We start from the raw sequence: 15,206 nt of genomic DNA, 5'->3' as shown, positions 1-15,206 counted from the left end.
TTGCTTATCCGACACAGAGCCTTCATTTTGCTATAGGCATTGTGTTGACTGAAGTTCCTGTATTCCTGCATATCCTAAATTCAAAGCTCTTAGAGGAAAAAGGACAATACATATAATTCTCTTCAGGGTGTCTCTAAGTTAGAGCTGCAGTGTGTACCTTGTACCAAGTGTTACCTAATAACAATTCTTTGGGGAGGGAAGAGATGATCAGAATGGGCATCTGGAAGAGATATTCCCTAAATTCATACTTTCCGGTGGTGTCAGTGGAGGGAAGAGGGAAATCATGGGGGCAAATGTTTTCCTTTGGGGATTTATCGAGTAAGGAAATTTAAAAAAAAAAAATTAAAAAAAAAAAAAAACCTTTTCAGTTTTGTTGATTCTTGCTGTCTAAAAATCGCCAAAATTTCATTTCATCTTTGCCTGGCGGAGAAGCTCACCTCCAGGGAGGAAACACGTGGTCTTGCTCCTTGTTAAGCAAGTGCTGTACACAGCAAAAAACACCCTGATATTAAACCATAAACCAAGTGAACTAATAAATAAAGATGCCAACCGCAGTTGAGCAATAATGCTCCGTATCTAATATTTTCAGGGGATAGGTCCTGTGCAAAGTGTTTCCACTTTTTTCCCCCGCCTAGGATGAAGCTGACTGTGTTGTATAAAGCATAGATTAGCTTTAGAGCTAATCTATAGGAGCCTTGTGCTGAGCTACAATCCAGGGACACTGAAATGGAAGCCACGGTGAGGACAACAGCAAATGGGAAAAGACTGTACCTTTGGAGTTACTATTTCTAACTTCCAGAAAAACAAAACTCCAAGAGAGATGTGCATTGCTAAGCCTTGTGAATCGGCAGGTAGGTGAGAGGAAGAGAAAGGGAAAGGGACACACATACTCATTTTCTCCTGAGTCACCACAGGATCTATCTAGAAGGCTGAGCTCCTATCAGCAGTTTTGAAATCTGAGTCTGCTCTAAAAGCCACAGGCATTCTAGGAAGGAAGTAGCCCACAACAGCACTCAGATCATTAATGATACACTCATACTGGACGCTGAGGCAAAATTATCTTCACCTTAAGTTTAATGCATTCCTGGAAACCACAAGAACAGCTCTGAGGAATGCCCCTAATGGTGAGTGACAGAAAAAAAACAACTTGGTACAATTCTTGGCGACCACACAATTACCCAAAACAGAGATGGAAAATTATATTTGGAGCCAAAAATAAGACCTCTTCTCTTATCCTGCATGCCATGAATTCATCTGCAGCAAGTAAATACTCTATTGGTCTAGCTAGAGTGATACAAAGAGGAAAAGACTATTTCAGAGAGCAGAAGGTGGGGAAATGTGTATTCTTGTGAAAAAAAAAATTCAGTGACTTTTGAAAATGAATTCTCCAGCTCCTTAAGAAAGTGTGTATAGTTGTGTGAAAAGTCAAGGGTTAGTGTGAGTGATAAGAATAGACGTCCCCAAGGGGAGACAGAAATGGGGAGAAGAAAGAAATGAAGAAGCACATTAGTATCCTCCCTAAGATGCTGCTGCAGAAGAAGAAATTGAGGTTGTAAGGGGCAAAAATCAGTGCCTGAGGGGTAAGAAGCTTAATAAAAGTTACTGAGATAAAGGAAAGCTCTTGGAACCATTGGGTCTCCCACTGACACTTATGAAGAATTCACTGACGATTAAGTACTCCAAGCCTGGTGGAAGCCTTCAGAGCAATTTTGGAAAAATGGAAGAAAGTAAAGTCAATGACACCATGGCTATTGACTATTTTGTTTAAAAATGGCACGACAGGAATTGGAGGTTCTTAGCACTATTGAGTCCAGGCTTTAACACACTTGCGGGAATTGTGTGGTGAGTCCAGGAGTCATCCCTGACAGAATGATACACGATAACCAAAACCATGTAATAAAAGGGAGGAAGATCACACAGCACTTACTCACTTGAAATGAAGAAGGAAGGCATACTGAAGGTGGAACACAATCAGGTTATACCACTCTTGGATAAATACATAGTATTTGATCGTATTTGACAAGACAGTGGGTGACTTTGCATTGCTAAGGTTATGAGTTTGAGGTAACACATTAGCCATATGAAAATGGAGAGTCACAAAGAAGAGTAAAATCTCTGGAGACAAGGTAAAGATGTACACTCAACCATTTGCTGCATGCATTTACAACACATTTCTCATTTTTAAAAAATACATTGATATGAGATCAATGCCAAGGAAAGGGATATAGGAAATGCTGGACAACAGCATACATGTGAGACATCAATGATTTGGGAAGCTAAGGGGAAGGTCACTCCACCACTTTACCCATGAAAACATGCATAAATAGCGTTGTGAAATGGCTGTGTGAAGAAAGAACTAAAATGAGTATAGGCAGCCCACCCTTTATTGTTTTTAAGATTTTATTTGTTTGAGAGAAGTGGGGGCATGAGAGGGAGAAGCAGACTTTCCGCTGAGAAGGGTGCCTGATGCAGGGCTTGATCCCAGGACCCCAGGATCATGACCTGAGCTGAAGACAGATGCTTAACCAACTGAGCCCCCAAGGCACCCAGCAACCCACGCTTTAAATATATAAGGGTACCTGCTCTTCTGAAAACATATCTTGGATGATATCACAACAATAGATATCACTCCCCTTTGTCTGGCAAACCTCTACTTCTCCTTTAGTCTCATCCCAACTATCATCTCTTCTCTATAATGTGCCCACCGCTTCCCAGGTAGAGATAACTATACCCTCCTTAGATATAATTACCATGTGTAAGTTTTCTCTTGTTGCAGAACAAATTTCCACAAAATTGGCACCTAAAACAACACAAATGTATTATCTCATGGTTTCCATTAGTCAGGAGTCCTTATGTTTTAGCTGGGTGATCTTCTCAGGATCTTACAATGCTGAAGTAGGGGAGTCAGCAGGCTATATTGGCATCTACAGACTCAATTAGGGAATGATCACTTTCAAGATTTCTCAGATCACTGGGAGAATTGTTTCCGTGTGACTGACTGAAAGACTGAGTCTTATTTTCTTCTTGGATATAAACTAGGGATCATTTTCAGGTCCTAGAGTCTGTCCTTGGGTTTCGGGCCATGATTGCAGTCCTGTGATTCCTTCTTAGGCTGCTTTCTTCCAGGTCAGCCAGCAGGAGGGCCCTCTCTCTCTGATACTCCACCTTATCTCGATGGAACTGCCCTGATTAGATCAATCTCATCCAGAATAATCTCCATTTTGATTAATTCAAAGTCAATGGATTAATAACCTAATCACAGGGGTAGTATCTCATTATATTTACTGACCTCATCCACTCTTAAGGGGAAGAGAATATACTCAGTGTATACACAGTTGGGTGGAAAAATGTGGGGGTCATTTCAGAATCCTGCTTACCATGCTCTCTAAACTGTCAAGATGGGGTATAATAACTATATATATTATGGCTAGGATATAAATAATGTTTTAATATATTATATATTCACAACTATAAATTATTGTATAGATGTGCTATATATAAGTATATAATACATATATTATTATATTTTAATTGATACATATATTATTATATATGGGTATTTTACACACACACACACACACACACACACACACACACACCCTGCCCTGGAGCAGAGACCATGCTCTTTCCAAATCAGTATCACCAACAACTAGCATGATACCAAAAATCTAGTAGACATTAATACCTTCTGTTAAATTAAATGTCTGTAATAAAATAATATATAAACAAACAACAACAAAACTTGGGGTTGGTTTGTGGAAAGATTATGAGAAATAGATTTGGAAATGGCATAGGAAGGAGAGAATGGGAAGAAAAAGATAGTTTCCAGGAGAATGTGGAAGAGACCTGGCAATGTGTCCATTTCAGCCCTCATGTTTCACCCCAGGCTTTTCAATAAAGCATGCACTATTTTACACCACCACCAACAGAATTATCAAATTTCTTCTGGTAGTCTTAAAATCAAGGAGACACATCACGACACTTAGAAATGCAGGGATCAGGGTCCATATTCTCTCCCAGTCTAAGTTTTAAGGCACTTCCACAGGGCAGAAGTGGGGCTGGAGGGAAGATGGCAGTGCCCAAGCTTAGAGCAAGGAAGAACACCTCTCCACACAAGGGTGTGTGCAGATGGTGCTGACGATGGCTGCATCTGGGATAATCACCTTCATAGAAAAGCTCCTCGGGGCACCTGCAGAGCTCAGGTTGCCCACCACATGAGTCCAGCAGAATAAGGAGTCCCCCTTCTTGAAAATACTGATATTTCTGACTGAATAACAAAAATTATGAAAGAGTATGGACTTAGAACCAAAGGAGGCCAAATAACTTCAGGTTAACTGCTATCAAGGTTAATTGAATGATGAAGATGATAAACGGCCCAGAACATGCCCCACTCAGTGCTGATGCATATACCTGGGAGGACTATAGTCTTAGCCTGGGGCAATCATGATGGACGCCTTGGCATCTTGGTATCTCCATTTCTAATCTTGTCATCTGCTTAATGGACGCTGCTCAAAGCTTGAACCTGAGTCTTTCACCTCCAGCAGTATGCTTATAGAATCACATGAAGACCAAACTGCATTTTCCTGTGTTCATAAACAACAGTAACATAATTGATAAAAGTTTTACCGTGAGATAGATCCAGAATTTTGAGAATTCTGAAGATGCCTTTTATTATAAAACTACATTTTTACAACCAGCCTTGTTCTATACGCTTTACAGCTGGAGGTAGTAGATTTTTCCAGTTTATTCAGAGTGGTGGCCCTGTTTTGCTTGGGACGTGCTTTAGAGGACCTCTTTATATGAGTCACCGGGTCTATAAGAAATGTGAAAGGAAGCATCATCCCAATCTAAGCATCCACAAATCCCAAAGTCCAGAACTCAGAACAATAGCAAAAAGAACTGTATCACCTACAAAAAGCTATGGACTTTGAGTATAGGCACAGCCACAGATGGTGTCTCTTCAATGACAGTCCTTTTTGACCTAATCCTGACTCAAGAAACATTGGCTGAGGAATATGAGGCAGCAGGCAGTGATACTCATAATACTGACCGTGAGGTTGCAGAGCAAAGTTGTGAAGGGCCAGTGTTCCCAATCGTCCCAGGGATCAATGGCAAAGCACTGGAAAAGAAACAATGAACAGGAGACTTCAGGAAGCTCCAATTCAGTTTCATGAAGCTCAGAATTTTGAGATTTCTGTGTGTGAAAGTTATTATTTCCACCCACAGGCTATTGACTTAATTTAGCAGACATTTCTTACAAAGGAAATCTCATGACCAATAAAGCCAGGGCTCAGAAGTGGCCACAACCCTGGAGCCTACAAGGTAAACACTTAATTCTGATGAGACTTGCCTAAGAACTCATGCAGAGAAAGCTGCATTGACTGTCCTTGGAAGCCTGAGACAGTGTTTTATCATTTGGAACTCAGTGCTTTTGTGGCTGTTGGAAGAGAGCCCCTGCTGTGTTGACCACATCACATCTCCACAGATGAGCTGGGCCTACAGATACATCCCTTTATCTTTCTTTCAACTGTAATGACCTGAGTTCTCCTCGTCTAGTAGAAAAGGAGGAGGGAAAGAGAAGTCTGAGCCTGCTCAGCCTGGTCATATGGTCTCCCCTGTCAGGGGGGGAGGCCAATCTGTTGACTGGCTAACTGGTAAATGATTTAATTAAAAACAAATGAATAAACAAAATAGCAATGTGGACTATTTGGATCTTTTCTTATCTTCTTACTTCTATAAGGAAACATAGTGAATATTTCTGTAATACCCTCCCCACTGGCTCTTCCCCCGAGGGGTGGAGAGATCTATCTGACTGGTCAGCCTGGGAAACTTCCGAGTATGTGTGCTCTGTTGGGACTGGTGCACCAGGATGCATTATCTGCCTCCACCATGCCGGGAACAGCCCCTTGGTTAATGAGAGGCCAAGGTCAGATTGCTAGTTTACCTAGACTGGATGGACATCTGACTTCTTGGCATATTTCTCAAGTGGTTCAGAATATGCAAAGCAGAGATGTGATTGATTCCCCCCTTTCCCCATGAACAGGTAGCAAGAACACAGCATTGTGTAACCCATGGCCTTGATTCTAGTCACTGGCTGTCACCTTGAGCATTGTTACTTCTCACCAATGTTCTGAATTTCTGTTACCTCATTTGCAGTAAAAAAAAAAAAAAAAAAAAAAAAAAAAGAGCCAGTAAAATTTGCTCCACAGGCAGAGTTGTAGAGGCCCTACTGGAAAGCATTATCCAAATGTTTATAATTAATGAACTCAACATATTTTGATCTCCCAGAAAAAAAAAAAAAATAAAAAAGGAAATAGTAAATGCCTTAGAGATGCCAGAATCTAGTTACTGATGAACACTTATTTTTCTTCTTTGTTCCTTAATTTCCTTCTTTCTTGCCTCCTTCCTTGTCTTGTTTTTACACTGGAGTTTCTCTGCTAGCACTTTCACAGGGGCATAAAGCTTGAAGAGGGTTGGAGTGCTTTTCTTCCTAATTGAAAGAATAGTTTCAGTAGAAGACTTTTCACCTTAAAAAACTAAAAATATCAAATCATTGGAGAATAAAATATGAACTGATGGGATGGGGGAAAAAGTATAGGGGATTCAGAGATGGCTGTGAAATGTTAAATCTGGGAAACTTTAGGATATGATTTCTGTGAGATCTGCAATAGAAAAGTTGCTATAACATGCTTAATTATGTGTTGCTCTCATAGAAACTGCGTAGAGAATGTGATATATGCCCGGTCTTTGTACGTGGCAACGTATACCAATGTTTAACAGCTTTTTGAGATATCAAGACCTTATCAAGACCCTCTGCCTCCTCTGTGAATATTTGCATTTATTTGATGAAATCAGTAGCACTTAAATGAGCTATATTACTAAACATAAAAAAAAACTTCAAACTTTCAAAAATAATACAAAAATATCTAGGTCATATTATTTAGTCCACACTGACCTAAGGGTCTTGGTCCCATAGATTGGGAATAATGATTTACTCTCTCCTGGTGCTATTAGAACCATAAATGCTTTTGATGCAACTATAAATAATAATAATAATAATAATAATAATAGTAGAAGTAGTAGTAGTTGTAGTAGTAGTAGTTCATGCATTCAGGAATTACTAAGCACTTTATTTGGATGACCTTATTTATTTCTTACAATAATCCCGTGAGGTCAGATTATTGAATTCCCTTTGGAGGTGAAGGAACCAAGGTCCCCCAAAAGGTAAGTAATTTACCCTTGAAGAGAGATTAGGGGCCCAGACCAATTGATTCTAGAGTTTGAATTGTTAACCTTTGCATATTATTTACTGCCTTGCCTGTAGCTCTCAGCAGAAAAGAAAACACATTCCAGTGATTTCTATTTAATCACATTAGTAAATCATTTAAAAATAGAATAAAGGGGATGACTATTGAGGAAAACCGTGTTATGGTAACAAATCCACTGGGAAAAAGGGAGAGGAATATCCCCATGATTGGTGAATTGAGAAAAAAAAAATGTGAATGAGGAAGGGGACAGAGGGGGCTGGATCTGAATATTAATGCTCCCTGTTTTTCATGTGGCAGTGACTGAAATGTGAGTGTAGGAATGGAAAGCATTCTGACTGAAAAAGGAAATAGTTAATGGAAAGGAGAAAGCTGCTATACATAAGTAACTTGTATTTTTAAGATCACACACATATGTAAGCCAAGGAAGGAAAATGCTTCAATAAAATAATAATTGGAGGATAGAGGGAATAATCAAGTTTAACTTGTCTGATTTCTTTGGTGGTAAGTGTACAAACAAGAGGTACCCTTGGCAGAATGGGAGCCTGCCATGTGCCCCTTGAAAGTATAGTTATTCCCAGAGCCCCAGTCAAATGTTAGTTTGGAACAATAACCCTGGCTTTCCTCACATTTATGGAACAAAGGAGAAACTCTCTCCGCCCCCCCTCAAGTGTGTCTGATTCAACAGCCTTTTCCTTGACATATTCATCCCCTGACTGACCACATTATTGTCCTAATATGCTCCCAACTTCTAGCTCCCAAACATACTCTCATCCACGTCTAAACTTTTAAGATAGGTGCCATATTACATCTTGGATGTTAACTAATACTCCTCATGAGAAAATACAATTTCCTTTCCTTCCCATTACACACGAACTTATTTTAAACCCCAACAGCATGTATGGCCACACAAAGACAGACAGTCATTCTTCCCATAAGCAAATGCTTACTGAGTCGCAGGTCCTGAGCTTTGTGCCAGGGGTAGGACTGTGAACACGCCAGATCTAGTGCCCAGCTTCATGAAGTTTACACTTGAGTGGAAGACATGCTGCAGAACCCAAATGATCAGAAAAATAAAATAACTTCAGGGATAGTACCTACCTAGTATATAACTGCACGTGAAACATATAAGATGCTTGTTAATGAATAGGAAGATATGGGGCGGCCCAAGTTAATTTAAGTAAGGCTTTTTGGGGAAATGCTATATAAGTGGAGATTTATAGGATGAGATGATAGCATTCCAGGCATAGGCAACTTGAGTGTAATTCCCCAAGAGAAACAAAGGTGGAGACCGGCGCAGTCGGGGAAGGTCTGGGACCTGCCGGATGATGGAGAATGGCAAGAGACAAGGTCAGATCATAGAGATATTCAGATGTAGGCCCTCGGAAGAGGCCGAGAGGCATGGAAAGCCATTGGAGGATCTAAAAGTAGCAATTATGTCACTGATTTGCATTTTCACATGATTAGATACACTACTCTACAGAAAATGCACCCGAGAGGTGGAAGAGGGGAAAGAGATAGTTGGTTCCCCAGAGGGAAGAGGTGCTCCAGGGCTGCTTCTTTCTGCAGCTGCTGGTTATGCACCTGGAAGGAATGTAGAATGTCGCTAAGAACACCTGCTGTGGACATTCTCTGGCTGAGCTCACTACCAATGGGCTGGGAGGACTTCAGCACATTTCTTAACTTCTCCGTGTCTTGATTTTCTCAACTCAGAAATAAATAATCATCCTTACCTTTTAGGGTGGCTGAGATGATTAACTAAATAACACAGGAAAGGAAGGGGGTGTGCAGTGATCACTGGCTTCATGTTACCTCTGCAACTGTTGTGGTGACTTTGGGGGGCTCTGGGAAGGAGGGAGCTCCTGGCCATGAGTCGAGAAGGCAAGAACAAGGTGATTTGTAATAAGAAGCAGCTTGGAGGCAGATTCTCCCTCCTGATCTCATTTGACTTATTGCTCCAAAACAAGAGCTAACCATAGGCATCAACCACAGACCTGGTCATCTGCACCCATTATTCTATTTCATTCACACACAGTCTTGCTGTGTAGATATTGTTATCCTCATTTTTAGTATGAGGGAAGTGTGGCCCAAAGGAGATAGTGAACTTGTTCAAGGTCACTAGTTAGTGGCAGAGCCGGAATTCAAGCCAGATCGGTCTCTTTCCAAGCCCCATGCTCTTTCCACCAAAACGGCACATCCACAGCACACACCTGAATCCCAAACACACTTCAGGTTCCCAGGATTCTGCAACATCTGTGTCTCTCAGCACCAGGTAGCCTGTCTACGAAAGGTCCCCAGGTAATTCAGGGAAGAAAGAAATCTGCCCACTCCAAGCTTTATAAAAAAGGACAGAACAGCCCCGTTCCATCTGGTATTCCATAAAGCACAGCCTTGCCAGGTAAAGTCTGGAAATGAGGTTGTACCCACTGCTGAGTACCAAATGTTATATAGCTAATTAACCACAGAGGTTTGGGAAGAAACCCATTAAAGAGACCAAATACAGCATGAAGAAAAGAGCAAATGGTAATGTTGCTGCTTATTACCATTATTGTCATTAATATTAATATTAATACTATTATTTAGTTTTATTATTACTCTGATAAATCATTATTATTGCTGTCTCCCAGCATCTTCTGCATAAATCTATCACCAAATGTTTTAGAGGTTTAATATCATTATAGTTATGTAATTAAACAAATAGGAATAATAGTTGCAGAATTGCAGAGTTACATAATTATTGCTCTACAATGGAAACAATAAATAAAACTTACTTGCCTCTATAGCAGTTACATTAACAACAATAGAAACATTGAAGGCTGAAGCTGAAGAATTATGTAATGCTGACATAATTAAATAATAAATTATCCTAGAGCTACAGGGACATGAGCTATATAAAGCAGTTTATGGAATGGAAGAGAAAAGGAAACCATTAAGCAACACAAAAGAAAAAAATAAATAAAAGAAAGAAAGAAAGGATTTTCCGATGGATACAAAGCAAAGCCACATGGGCCCAGAATGAGGAGTTCTGGGGTTTGTAGTATGAAGACGCTTCCGCTTTCCATTCTAGATTCACACATGTGCGTGGAATTTTACCAAGCTCAACACACAGAGTAATTTGTCTAAAGCTATAAATCACTTGGATAATATAATCCCCTTAACTGAACAGTTACCACATGTGATACACATTTAATCTCTATGTTTAAACTTATCTCAAAATTTAGCTCCATTATATATTACACAACCCACTCTTCAGCTACCTGCATGACTACAGTGTGCACACAGGATGGGAAGCTTGCCAGAGGCTAAGAATGATACTCTTTAGAATTTTTTTTGAAATTATTGAACACACAATCCCCCTATCATGATGTTCCTTTGGTTGTGTTATCACAATATTAACATACTCAAATATTTGTAAAGGCAAAGATGTTTGATGTTATATCCAATACCAGATCTTTTTATCCCAAAGTTTTGCAGTTAGGTTGCCTCGATTTTATAAAATAAAAATTTTTTAAAGGGTGTGTTTATCGAGGTCTAGAGTGAGGGGCATCGTTATATACTTGAGAATAAAAATAGGTACTTGCTCTACAGACTGAGTTCAGATTGGGAAGCCAGTGTATAGCAACACATTTTGCACTCTGAATCTACCTGTCTCCCCCGTGTCAGCAGACCGAACCCATTGTTGGAATGAATGGCACGATGGGATGTTCCTGGAACGCCAGCAGCATGCAAGATGAATAAGCACATGGCATCGCTCAGCGGTGACAATGGGGAGGCAGAAGGCTCCTGTCCAGAGCCAGCAGGGAACAGAGTCGTAGTCTGCCAGCCTCTCTGTAATTCACATTTCAAGGAGGCTCTCACTTCTCCATCAGGCCTGTTCTGAGAGCAGCCAGGTTGGGCCATTATCATAATGGGGTCACCTGGGAGTCTGGGAATAGACAGGGGAGCAGTCTATTGGGGAGAACTAATTGACTCCTGTCTCATTACTTGGCTCAGCTTGACAGGCAAACTTAGTGATGGGAAAAGGACAGCCTCGGAAGAGGACCATGCCAAGGAGGGGCCAAGAGGCCACCGCACCTGCTGGACCTGAGGGAGTGTAAGTGGCCTGCCCAGTGTCAGCCCCAGAAATTCAGGTTGTAATTTTCCAACATGCAGCTCTGGCTTGCCCCTGGCCTACAGGGAGACCATGCTGCCCATCTGTCTGTGTTTGTGAACCGCTGTGCTGAAGGACACTCAGAATCCAGACCCTTTTGGCATCAATTTGTCCCATCCCCCAATATCTTAACTTTAAATCCAGTGACTAAGATCTTTGTACCCTTTCCCAGAGGAAAGTGAGGGTAGAGCTTTGTTTAGGTGAGCAGGGTAAGTTTCCATTACCCTGGGACTGAAGAAACTTTTACAAGGGCTTGAGGAATTACCATCATTACCCTGAACCTCATGGGAACATATGCAAAGCATGTTCAGTTTCCTCAGTGACTTCTGAGGTGGCTCCTGGAGGCACTGTGGGTTTGTTGAATGTTCCAGGGCTTCAAAAGTAAACACACTTGGTATATTAGCCAGCCCAGACTGCCATGATAAACACCATAGCCTGGGTGACTTAAGCAATAGACTATTTATTCATTCAAGTTCTGGAAGCTGGAGTCCTAGATCAGGGTGCCAGTATGGTCGGGTTCTGGTAAGAGCCATCTTCCTGGCTTGCAGAAGGCTGCCTTCTCACTGTCCTTGCATAGCATTTCCTCCATCACATGGAGAGGACAAAATCTCTTTCTCTCCTTCTCTTCCTCTTCTGATAAGGCTATGAATCCCATCATGAGGGTCCCACCTTCATGGCCTCACCTAACCCTAATTGCCCTCCGAAGACTCCATCTCCAAAACCATCTTAGGGATGAGTATGACTTCAACACATGGATTTGGGGGAACACAAACATTCAGTCTGTAGAGCACCTGAGCTTTAATTCCAGCTTTCTCTTTTTATTAGGTATGGATCCTAAATGGCTTTGATGCCTGAAATTTGTTGCCTCACCTGTGTAATGTGGCTAGCAAGTTGGACCACTAAGTTGGACCACTATGAGGAATAGAGGGGTTAATGCAGAAAAAACCTCTGACACATAAAAATATTAAAAACTACCAGTTCTGTTCCCTCTGTCTTGCTTCTTTTGAGAAGTCTCTGATCTTTGTCCTCAAGACTTCTGTTCTACCCCATTCCATGTGGAAAAGGTCTCCTTTTGGAGATGCTTTCCATCCTGATGAGTTGGGCTACCTTGCACCCTTCTTTCTCAGGAAACAACAACAGAAGTAAGAATTATCCCCTAAGAGCCAGGATGGTACCTCCTCAGTTGGGGGTCCATCAAGGAGGAGGGCACTGTCAAGAGCTCTAGAAGACCGTGGAGGCCATTTTCCTTCATCATGATTACCCGGAAGCAGGTTTCCTCAGCTTGCTCATCTTCTGTGTGTCCTGTTCCTGGGGCCCCTCTTGCCTCACTTCAAAGTCTCAGTGTCTGTGTCACCAAGTCCCATTATGTGCCCTCATTTCCATGAGTCTGTTCCTGGATATGGAATCCCCTGGCCTTACTTCCCAGCCCCCAGACACCACTATTCTCTCATCAGGGTTATCTCTATTAGCTGTTGCCAACGTCAGTGCATTGAAACAGTGCAATGTTAGACACTTCCCCTGACTAACGTCTTTGTACTGAGTGGGGGAATCAGAACGGAACAGATGTTTTAAGGACTCCATAAATCCGTGAAGATAAAAAACCACCCACCCAGCACTTTTTAACAATGCGCCATGCTGATGAACCAGCATATCGGAAATACCAAAATAAATATAAAATCCCCCTGAAGCTTCAGAATAAATCTTAGTTTTTTTTTTTTCTCTCTCTCTCTTTCCCCCCTTATAACATACACCAGACATCATTTTTAAAACTCTGTGAAAATCCACAACTGGGAACAGAAGCCTATAAAAATGCTTCTGCTTCCCTCTGAAGTGACCCAATGACCAGCCACAATGTGCGTGAATCACCCTCCAACTGCTTCCTGAAAAACTCATTTCACTCTCCCCCAGAACCTTCTCCCTCTCCCATCACAACCAGTGTTGTCATGTTTCCTCTCATAACTCCTTGCTGAATTCCAATGAGGTTTTCTAATTAGCCTAATTAATTTTCTGCCCAACTTAATAAGACTGTCTCTGGTTCAGAAATAATTGGACTTCCCAAACACCATTTTCCCTCCCTCTGTTTCTCAGTGGTGAGTTGTGAGCCAGCCTCCTTTAATAATTCAAAATTAGCTTCTGTTTTTCTGATGATGGGTTCATGTTCAGAGAGTTATTTAGTTTTTTCATTAACACTCTGACATCGTCTTCTCCCTCCTATAAAGAGTACCTAAAAAAGCACTAAAAATAAAAATGAAACTTGGAACCTTTCATGGAGAGATAAATCCATCTGGGATCAGGGTTTCAATGGACTCTTGCTTCCTATCATATCAATTTCAGGAAGGTAATTTAGTGACCTGAAGTACATTCTTTCCCAGAAAGTTTGGTAACAGCTATGAAAATAAGCCCTAACAAACCCAAGGATTAACATCACACAAAAAATATCTTAAATGCATTTAGGACAGTAGCCTCTAATGGAAGAGCAGGCTTCTTTCTGATCTCTCACAATTTTTTTTGTATGGTTGTGAATTTGTTACTACAGGCAAATGAAACTGTTGTTCACTGTATCAGTGTGTGTTCTCAAAACAAATGAGTCAGAAATAAAAGGAGGAAGGGATAAGAACTAGGGAGGAAGGTAAAGAAAGAAAAGTTGGTAAGCCAATGAAAATGTCCATGTTCCAGTGTGTATTTGAATAAGATCTGCAAAGCTGTGTAACTTGAATACTGTCTTCTGTTTGCTCTCAGGTTCCAGACTGCCAGGCAATCTTAGCCGATGCAGTATTGGTTATGTAGCCTCAGGAATACTTTACTTGGAACCATGAAGGTGGAATTATTTTCTCATTCCCTAAAAAGCCTGAAGCATTTTTTAGAGAACTTATAAATATGCCGATGAAAAGTACCAGAGAATAAAAAGCCGAGTAAAAATGTTGCTTCCAATCCTTTTATTGGTACCAGAGTGGCACAGCGGTGAACCCTCTTGCTAAGGCTGCCATGTTCCAAGTAGAATCATAAAGGTGTGAAGGTTTTCAAAGAATGCATTCTAAACAATAACATAAGGGTACGGCCCTGGTCTTCTCTTCGCATTATCTTCAGCTAAACTTTTCAAAAATGAAATATCTGAACTTACAAAGTTCGGCTCCTTTTGTCAATGAATATAGGCGATCCACTTATCGTCCAATAGTCACTGCTTCCGTATTAAGACTCACCTAGGCGGGTAGATGTTTTAAGACAATATCATTCTAAAAACTCCAAGTGCACCAAACTGGTAAATTTGGGGATAATAATCTCCTTCTAAAAAAAGACTTTCAATCTCTGTCTCTCTGTCTCTCTCTTTAGAAGAGCTCCATGGATGTTGTTTCAAAGATCTTATTTGGTAGTGAATGTGAAGTGCGACTTGATTTTTTCAAATGTAAATAAGATTCAATTTCCTGTAAATGTCCAGATATGAAGCCTGCCTATATTACAATCCCACATCACCAGAGTTTTCTACAACTAGCTACTGGGAGGGGGGAAAGGACTGAGTTGGATTAAGAAGTTTACTCTCAAAATGAAAGTGAGAAGAATGATAAGAATTGTAACTCTCTATTTAAAGGAAGCTTATTCTTGGCCACCCAAATGGAACAATGTAAAACTATATAAAGTCATCTATATAGGGCTTAAAAATCTTTTTTTTAAAGATTTCATTTATTTATTTGACAGAGAAAGAGGGAGCACAAGCAGAGGAAGCAGCAGGTAAAGGGAGAAGCAGGCTTCCCACTGAGCAGGGGGCCTGATGAGGGACTCAATCCCAGGACTCC

At 40.9% G+C, this 15,206-nt stretch overlaps 1 protein-coding gene across 8 annotated transcripts in view; it reads right to left on the bottom strand.

Annotated features, from left to right (window-relative positions):
- Positions 1 to 15,206, bottom strand: part of NTM (neurotrimin) — a 939,904-nt gene that overhangs the window by 555,315 nt on the left and 369,383 nt on the right. For 2 of the 8 annotated variants that reach the window (XM_032356566.1, XM_032356564.1), the window contains exon 2: positions 5,051 to 5,119. The exons of the other annotated variants lie outside the window; for them this stretch is intronic. The gene's annotated coding sequence lies outside the window, so the exon portion shown is untranslated. The remainder of the gene's footprint in view (positions 1 to 5,050; positions 5,120 to 15,206) is intronic. 8 annotated transcript variants of the gene reach the window in all.

Source organism: Mustela erminea, chromosome 9, assembly GCF_009829155.1.
Source record: "Mustela erminea isolate mMusErm1 chromosome 9, mMusErm1.Pri, whole genome shotgun sequence".
NCBI classification, from domain to species: Eukaryota; Metazoa; Chordata; class Mammalia; order Carnivora; family Mustelidae; genus Mustela; species Mustela erminea.
The sequence above is the reverse complement of the archived record's forward strand: the minus strand, read 5'-3'. Positions and strand labels throughout refer to the sequence as shown.